Source organism: Schistocerca americana, chromosome 6, assembly GCF_021461395.2.
Source record: "Schistocerca americana isolate TAMUIC-IGC-003095 chromosome 6, iqSchAmer2.1, whole genome shotgun sequence".
NCBI classification, from domain to species: Eukaryota; Metazoa; Arthropoda; class Insecta; order Orthoptera; family Acrididae; genus Schistocerca; species Schistocerca americana.
The window spans coordinates 233,651,244-233,667,556 of NC_060124.1; the positions used below are offsets into that span (position 1 = coordinate 233,651,244).

At 43.6% G+C, this 16,313-nt stretch overlaps 1 protein-coding gene across 4 annotated transcripts in view; it reads left to right on the plus strand.

The window, feature by feature from the left end:
• The window catches only part of LOC124619870 (fatty acid 2-hydroxylase), a 504,251-nt gene that overhangs the window by 442,905 nt on the left and 45,033 nt on the right, over positions 1-16,313 (plus strand). The window lies entirely within an intron of this gene.

The window sequence follows — 16,313 nt, forward strand, 5'->3', positions numbered from 1 at the left end:
CTCACATCTTTCTAGCTTGTCCATATTCTGCTAAGAGTAGACTAGGGAATAAAATACGCTTGTTTCGCATTCCACGTCTACGTCTGCGTAGATACTCCGCGAGCCACCATACGGCGCGTGACGGAGAGTACCCTGTACCACTATTGATCATTTGCTTTCCTCTTCCACTCACAAATAGAGCGAGGGAGAAACGACTATATGTCCTCGTATGAGCCCTAATTTCTCGTATCTTATGTTCGTCGTCCTTACGCCAATGTATGTTGGCGGCAATAGAATCGTTCGGCTGTCAGCTTCAAATGCCAGTTCTCTAAATTTTGACAGTAGTGTTCCTCGAAAAGAACGTCGCCTTTCCTCCAGGGATTCCTATTTGAGTTCCCGAACCATCTCCTGTTGCTCGAAGCTACCGGTAACAAATCTAGCAGCCCGTCTCTGAATCGCTTCGATGTCCTCCTTCAATCCGACCTGGTACGGATCCCAACCACTCGAGCAGTACTCAAAAATAGGTCGCAACAGCGTCCTATATGGTGCCTCCTTTACAAATGAAGCATGTTGTTGTTGTGGTCTTCAGTCCGCAGACTGGTTTGATGCAGCTCTCCATGCTACTCTATCCTGTGCAAGCTTCTTACCTACTGCAACCTACATCCTTCTGAATCTGCTTGGTGTATTCATCTCTTGGTCTCCCTCTACGATTTTTACCCTCCACGCTGCCCTCCAATACTAAATTAGTGATCCCTTGATGCCTCAGAACATGTCCTACCAACCGATCCCTTCTTCTAGTCAAGTTGTGCCACAAACTTCTCTTCTCCCCAATCCTATTCAACACCACCTCATTAGTTATGTGATCTACCTATCTAATCTTCAGCATTCTTCTGTAGCACCACATTCCGAAAGCTTCTATTCTCTTCTTGTCTAAACTATTTATGGTCCATGTTTCACTTCCATACATGGCTACACTCCATACAAATACTTTCAAAAACGACTTCCTAAAACTTAAATCAATACTCCATGTTAACAAATTTCTCTTCTTCAGAAACGCTTTCCTTGCCATTGCCAGTCTACATTTTATATCCTCTCTACTTCGACCATCATCAGTTATTTTGCTCCCCAAATAGCAAAACCCCTTTACTACTTTAAGTGTCTCATTTTCTAATCTAATACCCTCAACATCACCCGACTTAATTCGACTACATTCCATTATCCTCGTTTTGCTTTTGTTGATGTTCATCTTATATCCTCCCTTCAAGACACTATCCATTCAGTTCAACTGCTCTTTCAAGTCCTTTGCTGTCTCTGACAGAATTACAATGTCATCGGCGAACCTCAAAGTTTTTATTTCTTCTCCATGGATTTTAATACCTACTCCGAATTTTTCTTTTGTTTCCTTCACTGCTTGCTCAATATACAGATTGAATAACATTGGGGAGAGGCAACATCCCTGTCTCACTCCCTTCCCAACCACTGCTTCCCTTTCATGCCCCTCAACTCTTATAACTGCCATTTGGTTTCTATACACATTGTAAATAGCCTTTCGCTCCCTATATTTTACCCCTGCCACCTTCAGAATTTGAAAGAGAGTATTCCAGTTAACATTGTCAAAAGCTTTCTCTAAGTCTACAAGTGCTAGAAACGTAGGTTTGCCTTCCCTTAATCTAGCTTCTAAGATAAGCCGTAGGGTCAGTATTGCCTCACGTATTCCAATATTTCTACGGAATCCAAACTGATTTTCCCCAAGGTCGGCTTCTACTAGTTTTGCCGTTCGTCTGCAAAGAATTCGCGTTAGTATTCTGCAGCCGTGACTTATTAAACTGATAGTTCGGTAATTTTCACATCTGTCAACACCTGCTTTCTTTGCGACTGGAATTATTATATTCTTCTTGAAGTCTGAGGGTATTTCGCCTGTCTCGTACATCTTGCTCACCAGATGGTAGAGTTTTGTCAGGACTGGCTCTCCCAAGGCCGTCAGTAGTTCTAATGGAATGTTGTCTACTCCCGGGGCCTTGTTTCGACTCAGGTCTTTCAGTGCTCTGTGAAACTCTTCACGCAGTATCATATCTCCCATTTCATCTTCATCTACATCCTCTTCCATTTCCATAATATTGTCCTCAAGCATACTTTCCTAAAATTCTCCCAATAAACCGAAGTCGACCATTCGCCTGTCCTACCACAATTCTCACATGCTCGTTCCATTTCATATCGCTCTGCAACCTTACACCCAGATATTTAAACGACGTGACTGTGCCAAGCAGTATACTACTAATACTGTATGCATATATTACGTGTTTGTATTTCCTATTCATCCTTATTAATTCTCACTATCCCACATTTAGAGCTAGCTCCCATTCATCAGACCACCTAGAAATTTTATCTAATTCATCTTGTATCTTTCCACAGTCACTCACTTTGGACACTTTACCGTCCACCACAGCGTCATCAGAAACAACCGCAGATTCCTGCCCATCTTGTCTGTCAAATCATTTATGTACATGAAGAACAACAGCGGTCCTATCACGCTTACCTTGGCCACTATTGACGATATCCTTGTCTCTGATCACCACGCGTTGTCAAGGACAACATACTGGGTTCTGTTTCTTAAGAAGTCTTCGAGCCACTCACATATCTACGAATTTATTCCATACGCTCGTACATTCGTTATCAGCCTGCAATGTGGCACCGTGCCAAATGCTTTCCGGAAATCTGAAAAAATGGAATCTGCTTGTTGCCCTTCTTCATCCATAGTTCGCAGTATCTCATGCGACAAAACAGCAAGTTGAGTTTTGCAGGATCGATGCTTTATAAAACCATGCTGATTCGTGAATGAGACTTTCACTCTGCAGCAGAGTGTGCGCTGATATGAAACTTCCTGGCAGATTAAAACTGTGTGCCGGACCAAGACCCGAACTCGGGACCTTTACCTTCCCCGGCAAGTGCTCTACCAACTGAGCTACCCAATACGACTCACGCCCCGTCCTCACAGTTTTACTTCTGCCAGTACCTCGTCTCCTACCTTCCAAACTTTACAGAAGCTCTCCTGCGAACCTTGCAGAACTAGCACTTCCGAAAGGAAGAAGTGGTAGAGCACTTGCCCGCGAAAGGCAAAGGTCCCGAGTTCGAGTCTCAGTCCGGCATACAGTTTTAATCTGCCAGGAAGTTTCATATCGGCGCACACTCCGCTGCAGAGTGAAAATCTCATTCTGGAAACATTCCCGAGGCTGTGGCAAAGCCATTTGTCCGCAATGTCCTTTCTTTCAGGAGTGCTAATTCTGCAAGGTTCGCAGGAGAGCTTATGCAAAGTTTGGAAGGTAGGAGACGAGGTACTGGCAGAAGTAAAGCTGTGAGGACGGGGCGTGAGTCGTGCTTGGGTAGCTCAGCTGGTAGAGCACTTGCCCGCGAAAGGCAAAGGTCCCGAGTTCGAGTCTCGGTTCGGCATACAGTTTTAATCTGCCAGGAAGTTTCATGCTGATTCGTGGACGTAAGCTTCTCAGTCTCAAGAAAATGTTTTATATTCGACCTGAGAATATCTTCAAGGATTCGTCAGCAAACCGAAGCTAGAGATGGTCTGTAATTTTGTGGGTCCGTTCGTTTATCCTTCTTACAAACATGAGTCGCCTCCGCCTTTTTCGAGTCGCTGGGCGAGAGATTTTCGAAAAAAAGGAGTTAGGTAAAGGACCAATGCCGAGAGTAATCTTTATGAAACCGAATTGGGATTCCATCCAGACCTGGCGACTTACTAGCTTTCAAATCTTTCAGTTGTTTCTCTACGTCAGGGATGCTTATTACTACGTCGTCCTTACGGGAGACTGTCCGATGGTCAGATGACGGTATGTTTGTGCGACTCCCCTCTGCGAGGACGATTTCTTGAACGCGGAACTTAAAATTTGCGATATACTTCAAAACTAAATACCTAGACAAGTGCGTCATTCATTAATAAACTTGAGAATGTGTTTTAGTGAAAAGCACAAAGACGCACGGCATTATTTACTTCGAGAGTACGACTGGATAGATTCATCTGGCTAAATGGGAAAATCTGCTCTATTCTGAGGATTTGGTAAAGTTACTTCGGGAAATCTGAGTATTGTGTTTTATAAGTGTAACAATTTTATTTGATGCTTTTATAGTGTAGTACTCCGTATTTTTATCATTATGATTTTATTTCTATTCTGTGGATATTGGTATGCTCCACATTCTTGCAAGAAAGTAGCAGATCGTTAATACTCTACAATGCTGCTACTACAATGGCATTATACCGCTGCGTAAGCGCAGAGTTCAACAGCAATTTTAAATTCTCTAACAGAAAATAACAGAGGAGGAGACTCACACGTAACTCAAAAATACTCACGAAGGGGCTGGCTAAGTAAACTACAACAAAAGAAATTTCTGAAGTATTTGGTATTAAATAGGCTATTATTATGTACCTATGACCGAGAAAAAAATGATGTAAGAGATAGAGAAAAAAGGATACCAATCCTGCGTTTATGTGTCAATGATTAATTAAGTAACTCAGTAAGAACGTGCAGTCTGGGCCTCTTCAATCGGCTCTTTTTTCTACACATACTCTACTACGTGGGGACTTAGTCCCACTCCAAGACCATCGCGCAACAACAGTGGCGCATTGTCAGAAGAGTGTGCGCGTTCCTGTTTTCCTGCAGGGAAAGCTCTGCCAAAGTACGCACAACAGGCGTATCACAGTCAGCTGGTGAATTGGCACGGCGACTACAAAAAGTACTCCAGCGTTAAAGCCCGCGGCTAGCTACGATTCTTGTAGCCAAAATGGTTAAATTGCATACAGATTGATAGTGAAATTCCAGCCGTACTGGAACGGCGCCGACAACTCGACGAAGGCGACGCTGACCGGCCGGTCTAGATCCTGCACCTTTCAACAAGCTGGAAGAACATCAGGGGGCCAAACAGATTTCCCAACCACGACTTCATTCACGTAGCAGTTCTCGAGTGGCTGCGTCATCAAGGAACGGACTTCTATCGTCGAGAAACTGAGATCGATTAGTAGAACGTTCCGACTGTCATTTACAGAGACTTGGTGACTATGCTGACAAACGGCGTCATGTGTATGTGTCATTTTTTAGCGAAGTGCAGTATCCAATTAAAGTCACTTGGCTGCCATAATAATGTATATCTTATTTTTTGAAGTCGCCTCGTATGTTTCTTGATATGTGTCTGAACGTGGGTTCTCGAAAATTTGAGAGTAAGGTTCTCTCAGATGTACAAAACCTTGTGGAAGCTCTCATTAGAGTGAATCATTTCTATGAAGCTCTCGCAGCGAGAAAACAAACTCGTGAAGAAGCTAGTAGCTCTGTTTCGAAACTTCTCTGTCTCGTCCGTTATGCAACTTCGTGACAATCCACTAAAGAGGAATAAAATTGAAGAAATGGTCGAACAATTCAGGTCCTTGTCGGTGAATTACACTTCCCTAGGATTCTTTCAATAAGGCTAAGTCTGACGTCTTCCTTCTCCAATGCTATAACTACGTGTTTGTTCCACTTTAAATCGCTCTGCAGAGAAAACCTTTGACAGTAAACGGCCATGAGTCACTAATCACCGATGGTGTGGTCAAAAGATTCGAGTCTCGTCGTGCACTTACGCACGTTATGTTACATTTATTTTCGTTGATAGGTCAGCTCCCGGAAAGCGACCATCCATGGTTCAGCTTTGCTCGGGAGGGAGGGGGAGGGGGGGGGGGAATTTGTTCGTGATTTACGGTGATTTTCAAAATGCGTTTCACCTACGACTTGTCTGTTAAAGGAAGGAGGTATGAGACTGATGCATACAACATGCCTCAGATGTCTAGTATTTTCATAACAACAATAACAATTCATAAAATATTTTAATACGGTAATAATTTGTGCATATTCTCTTGTCACTTTTTGTACATATGGAGGAGATATTTGATGAATTCTGTTTCATAGGTGGATCTTCTCCCGCTTCTATTTTCCCGAAGAGTTTCTGTAGACATTACTTCACTTCCTCCATACTTTCTAAGTTCCATTCGTATATTTTCTGATATTTGGGCTTTATTAACTTTTACTTTAGCAGCCCTGCTAGCCGGCCGGCGTGGCCGTGCGGTTCTAGGCGCTTCAGCCTGGAACCGCGTGACCGCTACGGTCGCAGGTTCGAATCCTGCCTTGGGCATGGATGTGTCTGATGTCCTTAGGTTAGTTAGGTTTAAGTAGTTCTAAGTTCTAGGGGACTGATGACCACAGAAGTTAAGTCCCATACTGCTCAGAGCCATTTGAACCATTTGAACCAGCCATGCTTTTACATCCTCCTCCGTTATTTACCTAATCAATAGCTAGATTTTTGTATTGCAGTCTTCTTTTGAAAACCAATTTAAGATCGCTATGATAACACAGTCACTCAATTAGTAATTTCGGCAATATGTATTGCCATCCTCAGATCCATAAAACCGGGTAGTGGTAGTTACATCATACAATGTTTCCACCACTCTGTCACATGATGACCACGCAATATGCATAAAAAAAGTCACGGCATTGCAGTGACCTGTTAGGCGTTCTCTCATAAAGTATGAACAACTTTGAATACGCATACCTTATGTCAGAACACCTGGCACGTCATTGTAATGCCTCGACTTTTATGCATATTGTATACTCCTCATGTAACAAAGTGTTGTGAGAATTGTAACTACCACTTCGCGGTTTTAAGACTTTGAGGATGTCAATACATACTCCAAAAACTAGAAATCTGGTAATTGTGTCAGCATAGCAATCTTAGTAAATAAATTAATTTTCAAAATGGGACTACAATAAAAAATTATAGATCGCCTCCTGCACTTAATGATCATGAGGTAACCATTTCTCCGTTATTTTGAGTAAGAAAATAGAAAAGGATGTGTCGGCTTTAAGTGAAGAGCGAAGTGATTTTAGGCAAGGACAATCATGTCTTGATAACATTCGTTGTATCAGTCAGTTATTGAAAAAATGCTGAAAAAAGTAAAAGCGTATATATTACTTTTGTGGACCTAAGAAAGCTCATTAAAATACCCATAGAACAAAATTATAGAAAGAAATGAGAAGGGTTAATGCGAGAGAAAATGGATTAATCTGGTTAAAAAGTTCTTGAGGAATACAAAATTAATGATTTAAAGGGGAAAAAAGGTTACCCGAATGTTTTCGTTGGCAAGGGTCCAAAATAAGGTTGTGGAATGTCACCTATTCTGTTTAACGATTACGTGGAAAAGGCGCTGAAAAAACTGGTGACGGTACTCTTCACTCTCTTTTTTTGGCGAATTACCAGGTAATATTCTCTCAAGATGAAGGCGATATGGAATACATTCTGAGAAACCTTCACAGTTTATACTGTGCGGCTGACGTACTATTACGTCGCTTGAGGCAGATGAGACTGTGCGACGGACCTAATATTAAGTCGCGCCAGTTACGATGGTTTTCCACGGTGTCAAACGTATATTTACGGCTCCCACAAACGTCTGTCAGATCTGCAGGCTTCGTAGTTTTTGCTAGGAGGTAGTGGAGATATTATTACTGGGAAAACTCGTCGTCTTTGAAACCTTCGTTATTGCCTCTCGTTTCATAGGCGTTAGCTGATGTTCGAGTTCTCTCTGTTTCGTGAGTTTTGGTGTTGATTTTGTGTTCAAAACGTGCAGTGAAGAGGAGAAACGTCTGGAACAAATGATTTACAAAGTCATTGACTAGTCTGCAAATGGTGAGAGCGAAATATTTCACGGCGATTTAGATTAGACGTTTATCGTTTTATTTTCGCTGATTGTGTTGTTATGAAGAATTTTCCTTCAGGTAAATCAGGAAAATAGACCAGTGAGTGTCTTGTTGTACTAAGTATCTCCCCAGGTTTCAGTTTTAACACACTGTACTCCACTATGAACGCTAAAATTTGCTGTGTTCTTGTGTTTTGTGTGTTTCTTTACATTTAAATGGGCTGTGAAAGAAAGTTGAACAGAAAGATCACTTATTTACTTACCGGGGTATTATTTGAATACCAATACGCATTTTCAGTTTTTTTTCTGCGATAGATTAAATTGAAGTTTCATTCGTGAATTCGCATTTAACACTAGCAACGCCAATATACGTATATTTAAACTAGAAACTACAGTAAAACCTAAAAATGTTTTGAAATGCCACCTACATATTTGAACACACGAGTTATAACTTCAAAAATCACATACTTTAGCCAGTCCACAGATGATGGCAGCTACGTACAAAACCAACACCGTAAGTATTAAGAGCAGTATAGTAAATGGGGTTTGGGAATAAATCTGGACAAGACCGAGTGTATGTGCGTGGAACAGGATATGACAAAAATTGATACAGAGGAAGGACAAACAAAATCTTGCAGAAGCTACAATAATAGATAATTCTGATAGATGTGACAAGGATAATATCTACAGAATAGCATGAGATAGTATGGAATAATAATATTTGGCAGTATAGTAAGAAAAGAATATTTAACAGTATGGTGGAGAACATAATTCTGTATGGAGTTGAGATGTAGTCTCAAACAAGTTAGGGAGAAAATCAGAACAGTGGAACTGGACTATATGAGAAAATGTATGCAATTAACGGGGCAAGACAGGATACAAAATGAGGAGGTATAGAGGCGAATGAGGATAACACGCTCCACAACAATAACTTTGGAAAACTGAGCGCGGAAGTTGTACGGGCACGTACAGAGAATGCCCAACCATACGTGGCCAAGTAAGATTTTAAACTGAGAGAAGCCCGGAAGAAGAAGGACAAAAGGCCAGCGCTAAGATAGAAAAAATGCAAAAAAAAAAAAACGGAAGATATAAATCTATGACCAGATGACTGGAACGAAAGAGGCCTATGGAGATCGAAACACCTAACTGATAGGAAGAAACGCCGCAGAAGAGAAGAGAAGAATATAATAATACTGATTTATTTAAATCAGTGCTTAATACATGGCTATAGCATAAGATCAAAGAAACTGCATATCATAAAATACTTTATTTGAAAAGTACTCGTCCCAAAAACGGGAAAAACATGTGCCATGCATTTAATGGAAGAATATAATAGCAACCAACTTTCATAACTTTGACAACTTCATAATTTACAAGACATAAAATCGAAGTATGACTCGTCATTATAAAGTCTGCAGATTACGGTTCTGTAGGCTAATAAAGTCGGGAAAATGTTTGTTTTGGTCGTTTCCACGTTATGTTTGGAAATTGCCAGTTCTTTCTGATACTTTTTTGTCTTAGTGAAAGGTCTTCTCCCTTCTGCCTTGCGTTACTCAGCTTCCTTGCACTCACGAACATGACGGGTTTGTTGTTGACAGAAGGTACAGTCAGTCTGTGAATGGAATGTTCTCTACAGTCCACCAGCCCATCTCAAAGGCAACCAGCTACGAAGTGGAATTACCTACCAATTACCAGACGCTTAGTTTTCATACTACATGCTTCATCAACAGCCAGTTAAAAGGTTTGGAAATTGACGTAAGTAAAAGTATAAATGGTTTTAATAAACTGATCTCCGGAGGAGGGGGGGGGGGGGGTGTAGGTTCTCTACGTACCTCCACTTCTTCACTTTGATCCATCCGCGGCTGCCTGTCTTTGCACAAATTGCTGATTATCTTCTGGTGTTTCCACATTTCAGGTTATATCTTGCCTCCTAATTAACTGGACGTTTATTTCGTAGTTGTTCTTCCACTTATTTTGAATTTGTTTGGATTTTGTTTGCAAGGAATGATTCGGCTTCCTCTTAATCTTGTATACAGCTCTATTATCAAAGTAACGTTCTACAGAGTTAGACAAAAATATGGCAACACCAAAAACACAGCACAGTACGGTGTACGAAATCCATTGGCATTCCAAACAACCTCCAGTCGTCTCGGAATGGATATATACAGGTCTGTGTGGTTTTCAGGGGAATCCTATATCATCCTTGCTGCAAAATAACGGCTGGTTCATGTAACGATTATTGGGGTGGATAGCAGTAACACATCCTCATCTCCAAAGCAGACCACAAAGACTCAATAATATTGAGTTCTGGTGGCCGTGGTGGTCAGGGGATATGTGACAATAGTCATTCTCGTGTTCACAAAAGCAGTCCCGTCCTGTCGTTTAGGAGCATAACACTTTGTCCTATGGGATGGACCTGATCAGACAAAATTGTCACATAATCCTTGGCAGTAGGCCAACCTTGCAAAGTAACCGTGGGGCCCGTGGAACGCCATGATATGGCCTCCCAAATCATCACCAAACAACCGCCATGTTTCACTCTTGGGACGTAAACTCGGCCAGAAGATGGAAACAGTGTGAAACAAGACTCATGCGACCAAACGACTTCTTCCATTGTTCCATGGCCCAGATTTCATGGCCTGTTCACCACGTTTTCCTGTTACGGGCATTTGCATCACTGACGAGTGGTTTTGGAATTTCAGCTTGCCCTGCAATTCCCTGTTTATCGAGCTCCCTTCCTGTTGGTTTGATGCAGACAGGGTTCGCGAGTGTGACATTCATTTCTGCAGATACTTACGTAACTGTCGTCCTCTTATTTTTCATCACAATGTTCTTCAGTGATCGTCCGTTACGATTCGTCAACACACACTTTCGTCCGCGTTGTGACTTAGCGGACGATGTTCTTCCGCTTTCCCTGTGTGCGGTGTAAATCTTCAGTACAGTGTCGATACTGCAAGCACTTCGGTTACTTGGTTATGGCAACACCCACCATACGAGCAGCAAAAATTTGCCTACGTTCGAAATCACTTAGCTCCGACGTAATGCATTCACAACAAAAACAACACTGTTCTGCTCATGACTGATACTTGCAAGGTACTGAGGACATTACACACAGCTGCCGTTCGTGTTAAAATACACTCCTGGAAATGGAAAAAAGAACACATTGACACCGGTGTGTCAGACCCACCATACTTGCTCCGGACACTGCGAGAGGGCTGTACAAGCAATGATCACACGCACGGCACAGCGGACACACCAGGAACCGCGGTGTTGGCCGTCGAATGGCGCTAGCTGCGCAGCATTTGTGCACCGCCGCCGTCAGTGTCAGCCAGTTTGCCGTGGCATACGGAGCTCCATCGCAGTCTTTAACACTGGTAGCATGCCGCGACAGCGTGGACGTGAACCGTATGTGCAGTTGACGGACTTTGAGCTAGGGCGTATAGTGGGCATGCGGGAGGCCGGGTGGACGTACCGCCGAATTGCTCAACACGTGGGGCGTGAGGTCTCCACAGTACATCGATGTTGTCGCCAGTGGTCGGCGGAAGGTGCACGTGCCCATCGACCTGGGACCGGACCGCAGCGACGCACGGATGCACGCCAAGACCGTAGGATCCTACGCAGTGCCTTAGGGGACCGCACCGCCACTTCCCAGCAAATTAGGGACACTGTTGCTCCTGGGGTATCGGCGAGGACCATTCGCAACCGTCTCCATGAAGCTGGGCTACGGTCCCGCACACCGTTAGGCCGTTTTCCGCTCACGCCCCAACATCGTGCAGCCCGCCTCCAGTGGTGTCGCGACAGGCGTGAATGGAGGGACGAATGGAGACGTGTCGTCTTCAGCGATGAGAGTCGCTTCTGCCTTGGTGCCAATGATGGTCGTATGCGTGTTTGGCGCCGTGCAGGTGAGCGCCACAATCAGGACTGCATACGACCGAGGCACACAGGGCCAACACCCGGCATCATGGTGTCGGGAGCGATCTCCTACACTGGCCGTACACCACTGGTGATCGTCGAGGGGACACTGAATAGTGCACGGTACATCCAAACCGTCATCGAACCCATCGTTCTACCATTCCTAGACCGGCAAGGGAACTTGCTGTTCCAACAGGACAATGCACGTCCGCATGTATCCCGTGCCACCCAACGTGCTCTAGAAGGTGTACGTCAACTACCCTGGCCAGCAAGATCTCCGGATCTGTCCCCCATTGAGCATGTTTGGGACTGGATGAAGCGTCGTCTCACGCGGTCTGCACGTCCAGCACGAACGCTGGTCCAACTGAGGCGCCAGGTGGAAATGGCATGGCAAGCCGTTCCACAGGACTACATCCAGCATCTCTACGATCGTCTCCATGGGAGAATAGCAGCCTGCATTGCTGCGAGAGGTGGATATACACTGTACTAGTGCCGACATTGTGCATGCTCTGTTGCCTGTGTCTATGTGCCTGTGGTTCTGTCAGTGTGATCATGTGATGTATCTGACCCCAGGAATGTGTCAATAAAGTTTCCCCTTCCTGGGACAATGAATTCACGGTGTTCTTATTTCAATTTCCAGGAGTGTACAATAACACAACCTACAGGCTTCACTAGCATCCGGATTTATGTTCAAGCATGCTTTTCTCACGGTCTTTCTTTATTTTTCACCAATTTCTGTAATGTAGTAGTTGAATCATAGTGGATCCTCTTTGTCCTCCACAGCACAAACGTGTCTACTCTAGTAAAATTGCAGCACCATGAATGTGTCATCCACCAGACGTCCAATTGCCATGTCTGGATGTACACCGAAGAGCCAAAGAAACTGGTACACCTGCCTAATATCGTACAGGGGTCCCGCGAGCACGCAGAAGTGCCGCAACAGGACGTGGAATGGAGTCGACTAATGTCTGAAGTAGTGCTGGAGAGAAATGACACCAAGAATGCTGCAGAGCTGTCCATAAATCCGTAAGAATACGAGGGGTGGAGATCTATTCTGAACAGCACGTTACAAGGCATTACAGATGTGCTCAATAATGTTCATGTCTGGGGAGTTTGGTGGCCAGCAGAAGTGTTTAAACTCAGAAGAGTGTTCCTGGAGCCACTCTGTAGCACTTCTGTACCTGTGGGGTGTCGCACTGTCCAGCTGGAATTGCCCAAGCCTGTCGGAATGCACAAGCGACATGAATGGATGCAGGTGATCAGACAGGATGCTTACGTACGTGTCACCTGCCAAAGTTGTATCCAGCCGTATCGAGGGTCCAATATCACTTCAACTGCACACGTCCCACACCATTACAGAGCCTCCAACAGCTTGAACAATTCTCTGCTGACATGCAGGGTCCATGAATTCATGAGGTTGTTCTCCATCTGCTCGATACAATTTGAAACGAGACTCGTCCGACCATGCAACATGTTTCCAGTCATCAACAGTGCAATGTAGGTGTTGGTCCAATGTCGGTGTTGATGGGCCCAGGCGAGGGGTAAAGCTTTATGTCGTACAGTCACCAAGGGTACACGAGTGGGCCTTTGGCTAATAAAGCCCATATCGATGATGTTTCGTTGAAAGGTTCACACGCTGACACTTGTTGATGGCCCATCACTGAAATCTGCAGCAATTTGAGGAAGGGTTGCACTTCTGTCACGTCTGAACGATCCTCTTCAGTTGTCGTTGGTCCCGTAATTGCAGGATGTTTTTCCGACAGCAGTGATGTCGGAGATTTGATGTTTTACCGGATTACTGATATTCACGGTACACTCGTAAAATGTTCGTGCGGGAAAATCCCCGCTTCATCGCTACCTCGGAGATGCTGTGTCCTATCGCTCAGGCGCCGACTATAACACCACGTTTGAACTCACTTAAATCTTGATAACCTACCATTGTAGAAGCAATAACCGATCAAACAACTGCGCCAGACACTTGTTGTTAGTTTCTGCCTGTTTATATATCTCTGTATCTGAATGCGCATGCCTATACCAATTTCTTTGGCGCTTCAGTGTACAAATTACTATCATTTCAGCGCAGTCCCAGAAAGCGGGTAGGAATAATAGCAACTACATTTTGCGTAAAAGGAAAGATTGTGCAGCTGTTTTCCCATTCAGAAACCAGCTTTAAATGTCTACTTATTGTGAGAAGTAGTCTTAGCTTCGTGTAAAAAGGATAAATGTCTACACTCACATGTCGGAATTCATCAGTACTGTGGCTAATAGAGCTGCTGGAATTGCTGCTTATAACAAGGCGACAATCCACATTAATGTACGAGTACAAAATAAATGATCAGTCTTTGGAAGCGGTAACATCAGTCAAGTATCTGGGTGACTATTCGAAATCATCTGAAATGGAATGATCAGATTACACAAGTAACGGGTAAGGCGAACTCTAGATTGCGGTTTATTGGTACAATCCTGAAGCGATGCAGTCCTTCAACGAAGGACATAGCTTGCAATACGTTACTTCGTCCACTCTTAGAGTATTGTTCGTCTGTATGTGACCCTTACCAGTTGGGTCTGATCCAAGAGATTGAGAAGCTCCAAAGAAGATCGCCAAGATTCGTGACTGGTACATTTAGCCATCGCGAGATTGTTACAAATCTCATAGAAAGTTTGAAGTGGGACACACTTGCAGATAGTCGACGCGCTAAACAGAAGGGGTGCTCACTAAATTCCGAAATCCAATCTTCACCGAAGATGTAGAGCATATATTATTACCACCAACTTTTAAATCGCGTAATGACCATCATTCAAAGATAAGGGAAATAATAGCGATCCGCCAGTGGAACAGAGCGGAGGGGGGGGGGGGGGGGGGGGGAATATGACTTTGGCGCGAATTGTGCCCTCCGCCACACACCGCTTGGTGGCTAGCGGAGTATATATGTAGATGTAGAGACAGCGGTTTATCATTCCGCGACAGTTCTGCTCGCTTTGGTCTGAAACCCACGACTGTCATGCGAACATGGAATAGATGAACTCACAACGTCCATACATAATGCACTGCGAGCTGTCTTGGAGGTAGCACACGGAGTTGAACCAGTCTTTTTTTTCTTCTTCTTCTTCAAACTCTGCCTACCTTACCGTATTGAGGCTTTATTTCATTGTCTAGAAGTTAGTTGGTCTAGGGTATCCAAACACCAGGTTCTCGCCTTTAACTTTGTCCAATAATATTCTGTCGTCATACCTCAAGGAACCTGCACTGATGTAGGAATAGCTAGGCAGAACTTTCTCTTAGTGGGTGGAAAATTCTCTCAAGTAACAACAACTGCCAAGTGTTCTCAAGAAATAATGACTGCTATCGACAGACAAATTGATTCCATATTTTTAGATTTCCAGAAGGCTTTTGACACCGTTCCTCATAACCGTCTTCTAACCAAACTGTGTGCCTATGGAATATCGCCTCAGTTGTGCGACTGGATTCGTGATTTCCTGTCAGAAAGGTCACAGTTCGTAGTAATAGACGGAAAGTCATCGAGTAAAACAGAAGAAATATCCGGCGTTCCCGAAGGAAGTGTTATAGGACCTCTATTGTTCCTGATCTATATTAACGACATAGGAGACAATCTGAGTAGCCGTCTCAGATTGTTTGCAGATGATGCTATAATTTACCGTCTAGTAAAGTCGTCAGATGACCAAAACGAATTGCAAAATGATTTAGATAAGGTATCTGTATGGTGCGAAATGTGGCAGTTGACCCTGAATAAAGAAAAAGGTGAAGTTATTCACACGAATACTAAAAGAAATCCGCTAAATTTCGATTACGCGATAAGTCACACAAATCTGAAGGCTGTAAATTCAACTAAATACTTAAAGATTACAATTACAAATACCCTAAATTGGAACGATCACATAGATAATGTTGAGGGTGGAGCAAACTGCGATTCACTGGCGGAACACTTAGAAGGTGCAACAGGTCTACTAAATAGACTGCTTACACCACGCTTGTCCGCCCTATTCTGGAGTATTGCTGTGCGGTGTGGGATCCGCATCAGATGGGAGTGACGGATGACATCGAAAAAGTACAAAGAAGGGCAGCTCGTTTTGTACTATCGCGAAGTAGGGGAAATAGTGCCACAGCCATGATACGTGAATTGGAGTGGCAATCATTAAAACAAAGGCGTTTTTCGCTGAGACAGGATCTTCTCATGAAATTTCAGTCACCAGTTTTCCCCTCCGACTGCGAAAAAATTCTGTTGGCATCCACCTACATAGAGAGAAATGATCATCACGATAAAGTAAGAGAAATCAGGGCTTGCACAGAGAAATTTAAGTGCTCGTTTTTCCCGCGCGCCGTTCGATAGTGGAACGGCAGAGAGACAGTTTGAAGGTTGTTCATTGAACCCTCTGCCAGGCACTTTATTCTGAATAGCAGAGTAATCACGTAGATGTACATAGATGTAGATGTTCATTCATTTAATGAAAAATGTTTATCTGATTATTACATTAAACACAGTTGCCCTGTCCAATGTCCCCATGGGATCTTGACGGCTACTGATACTTACCGTATTCAGACTAGCGTATGTGACAGAATGTGACACAGTCTGCGAAATCATCAAAGTCCATAAGTATGCACCACACAAACCAAGTTCAGACTGAGTGTGAATTACTCTAACCAAAAAAGTCTCCCACGAACAGTTAACAGTCCAATAGC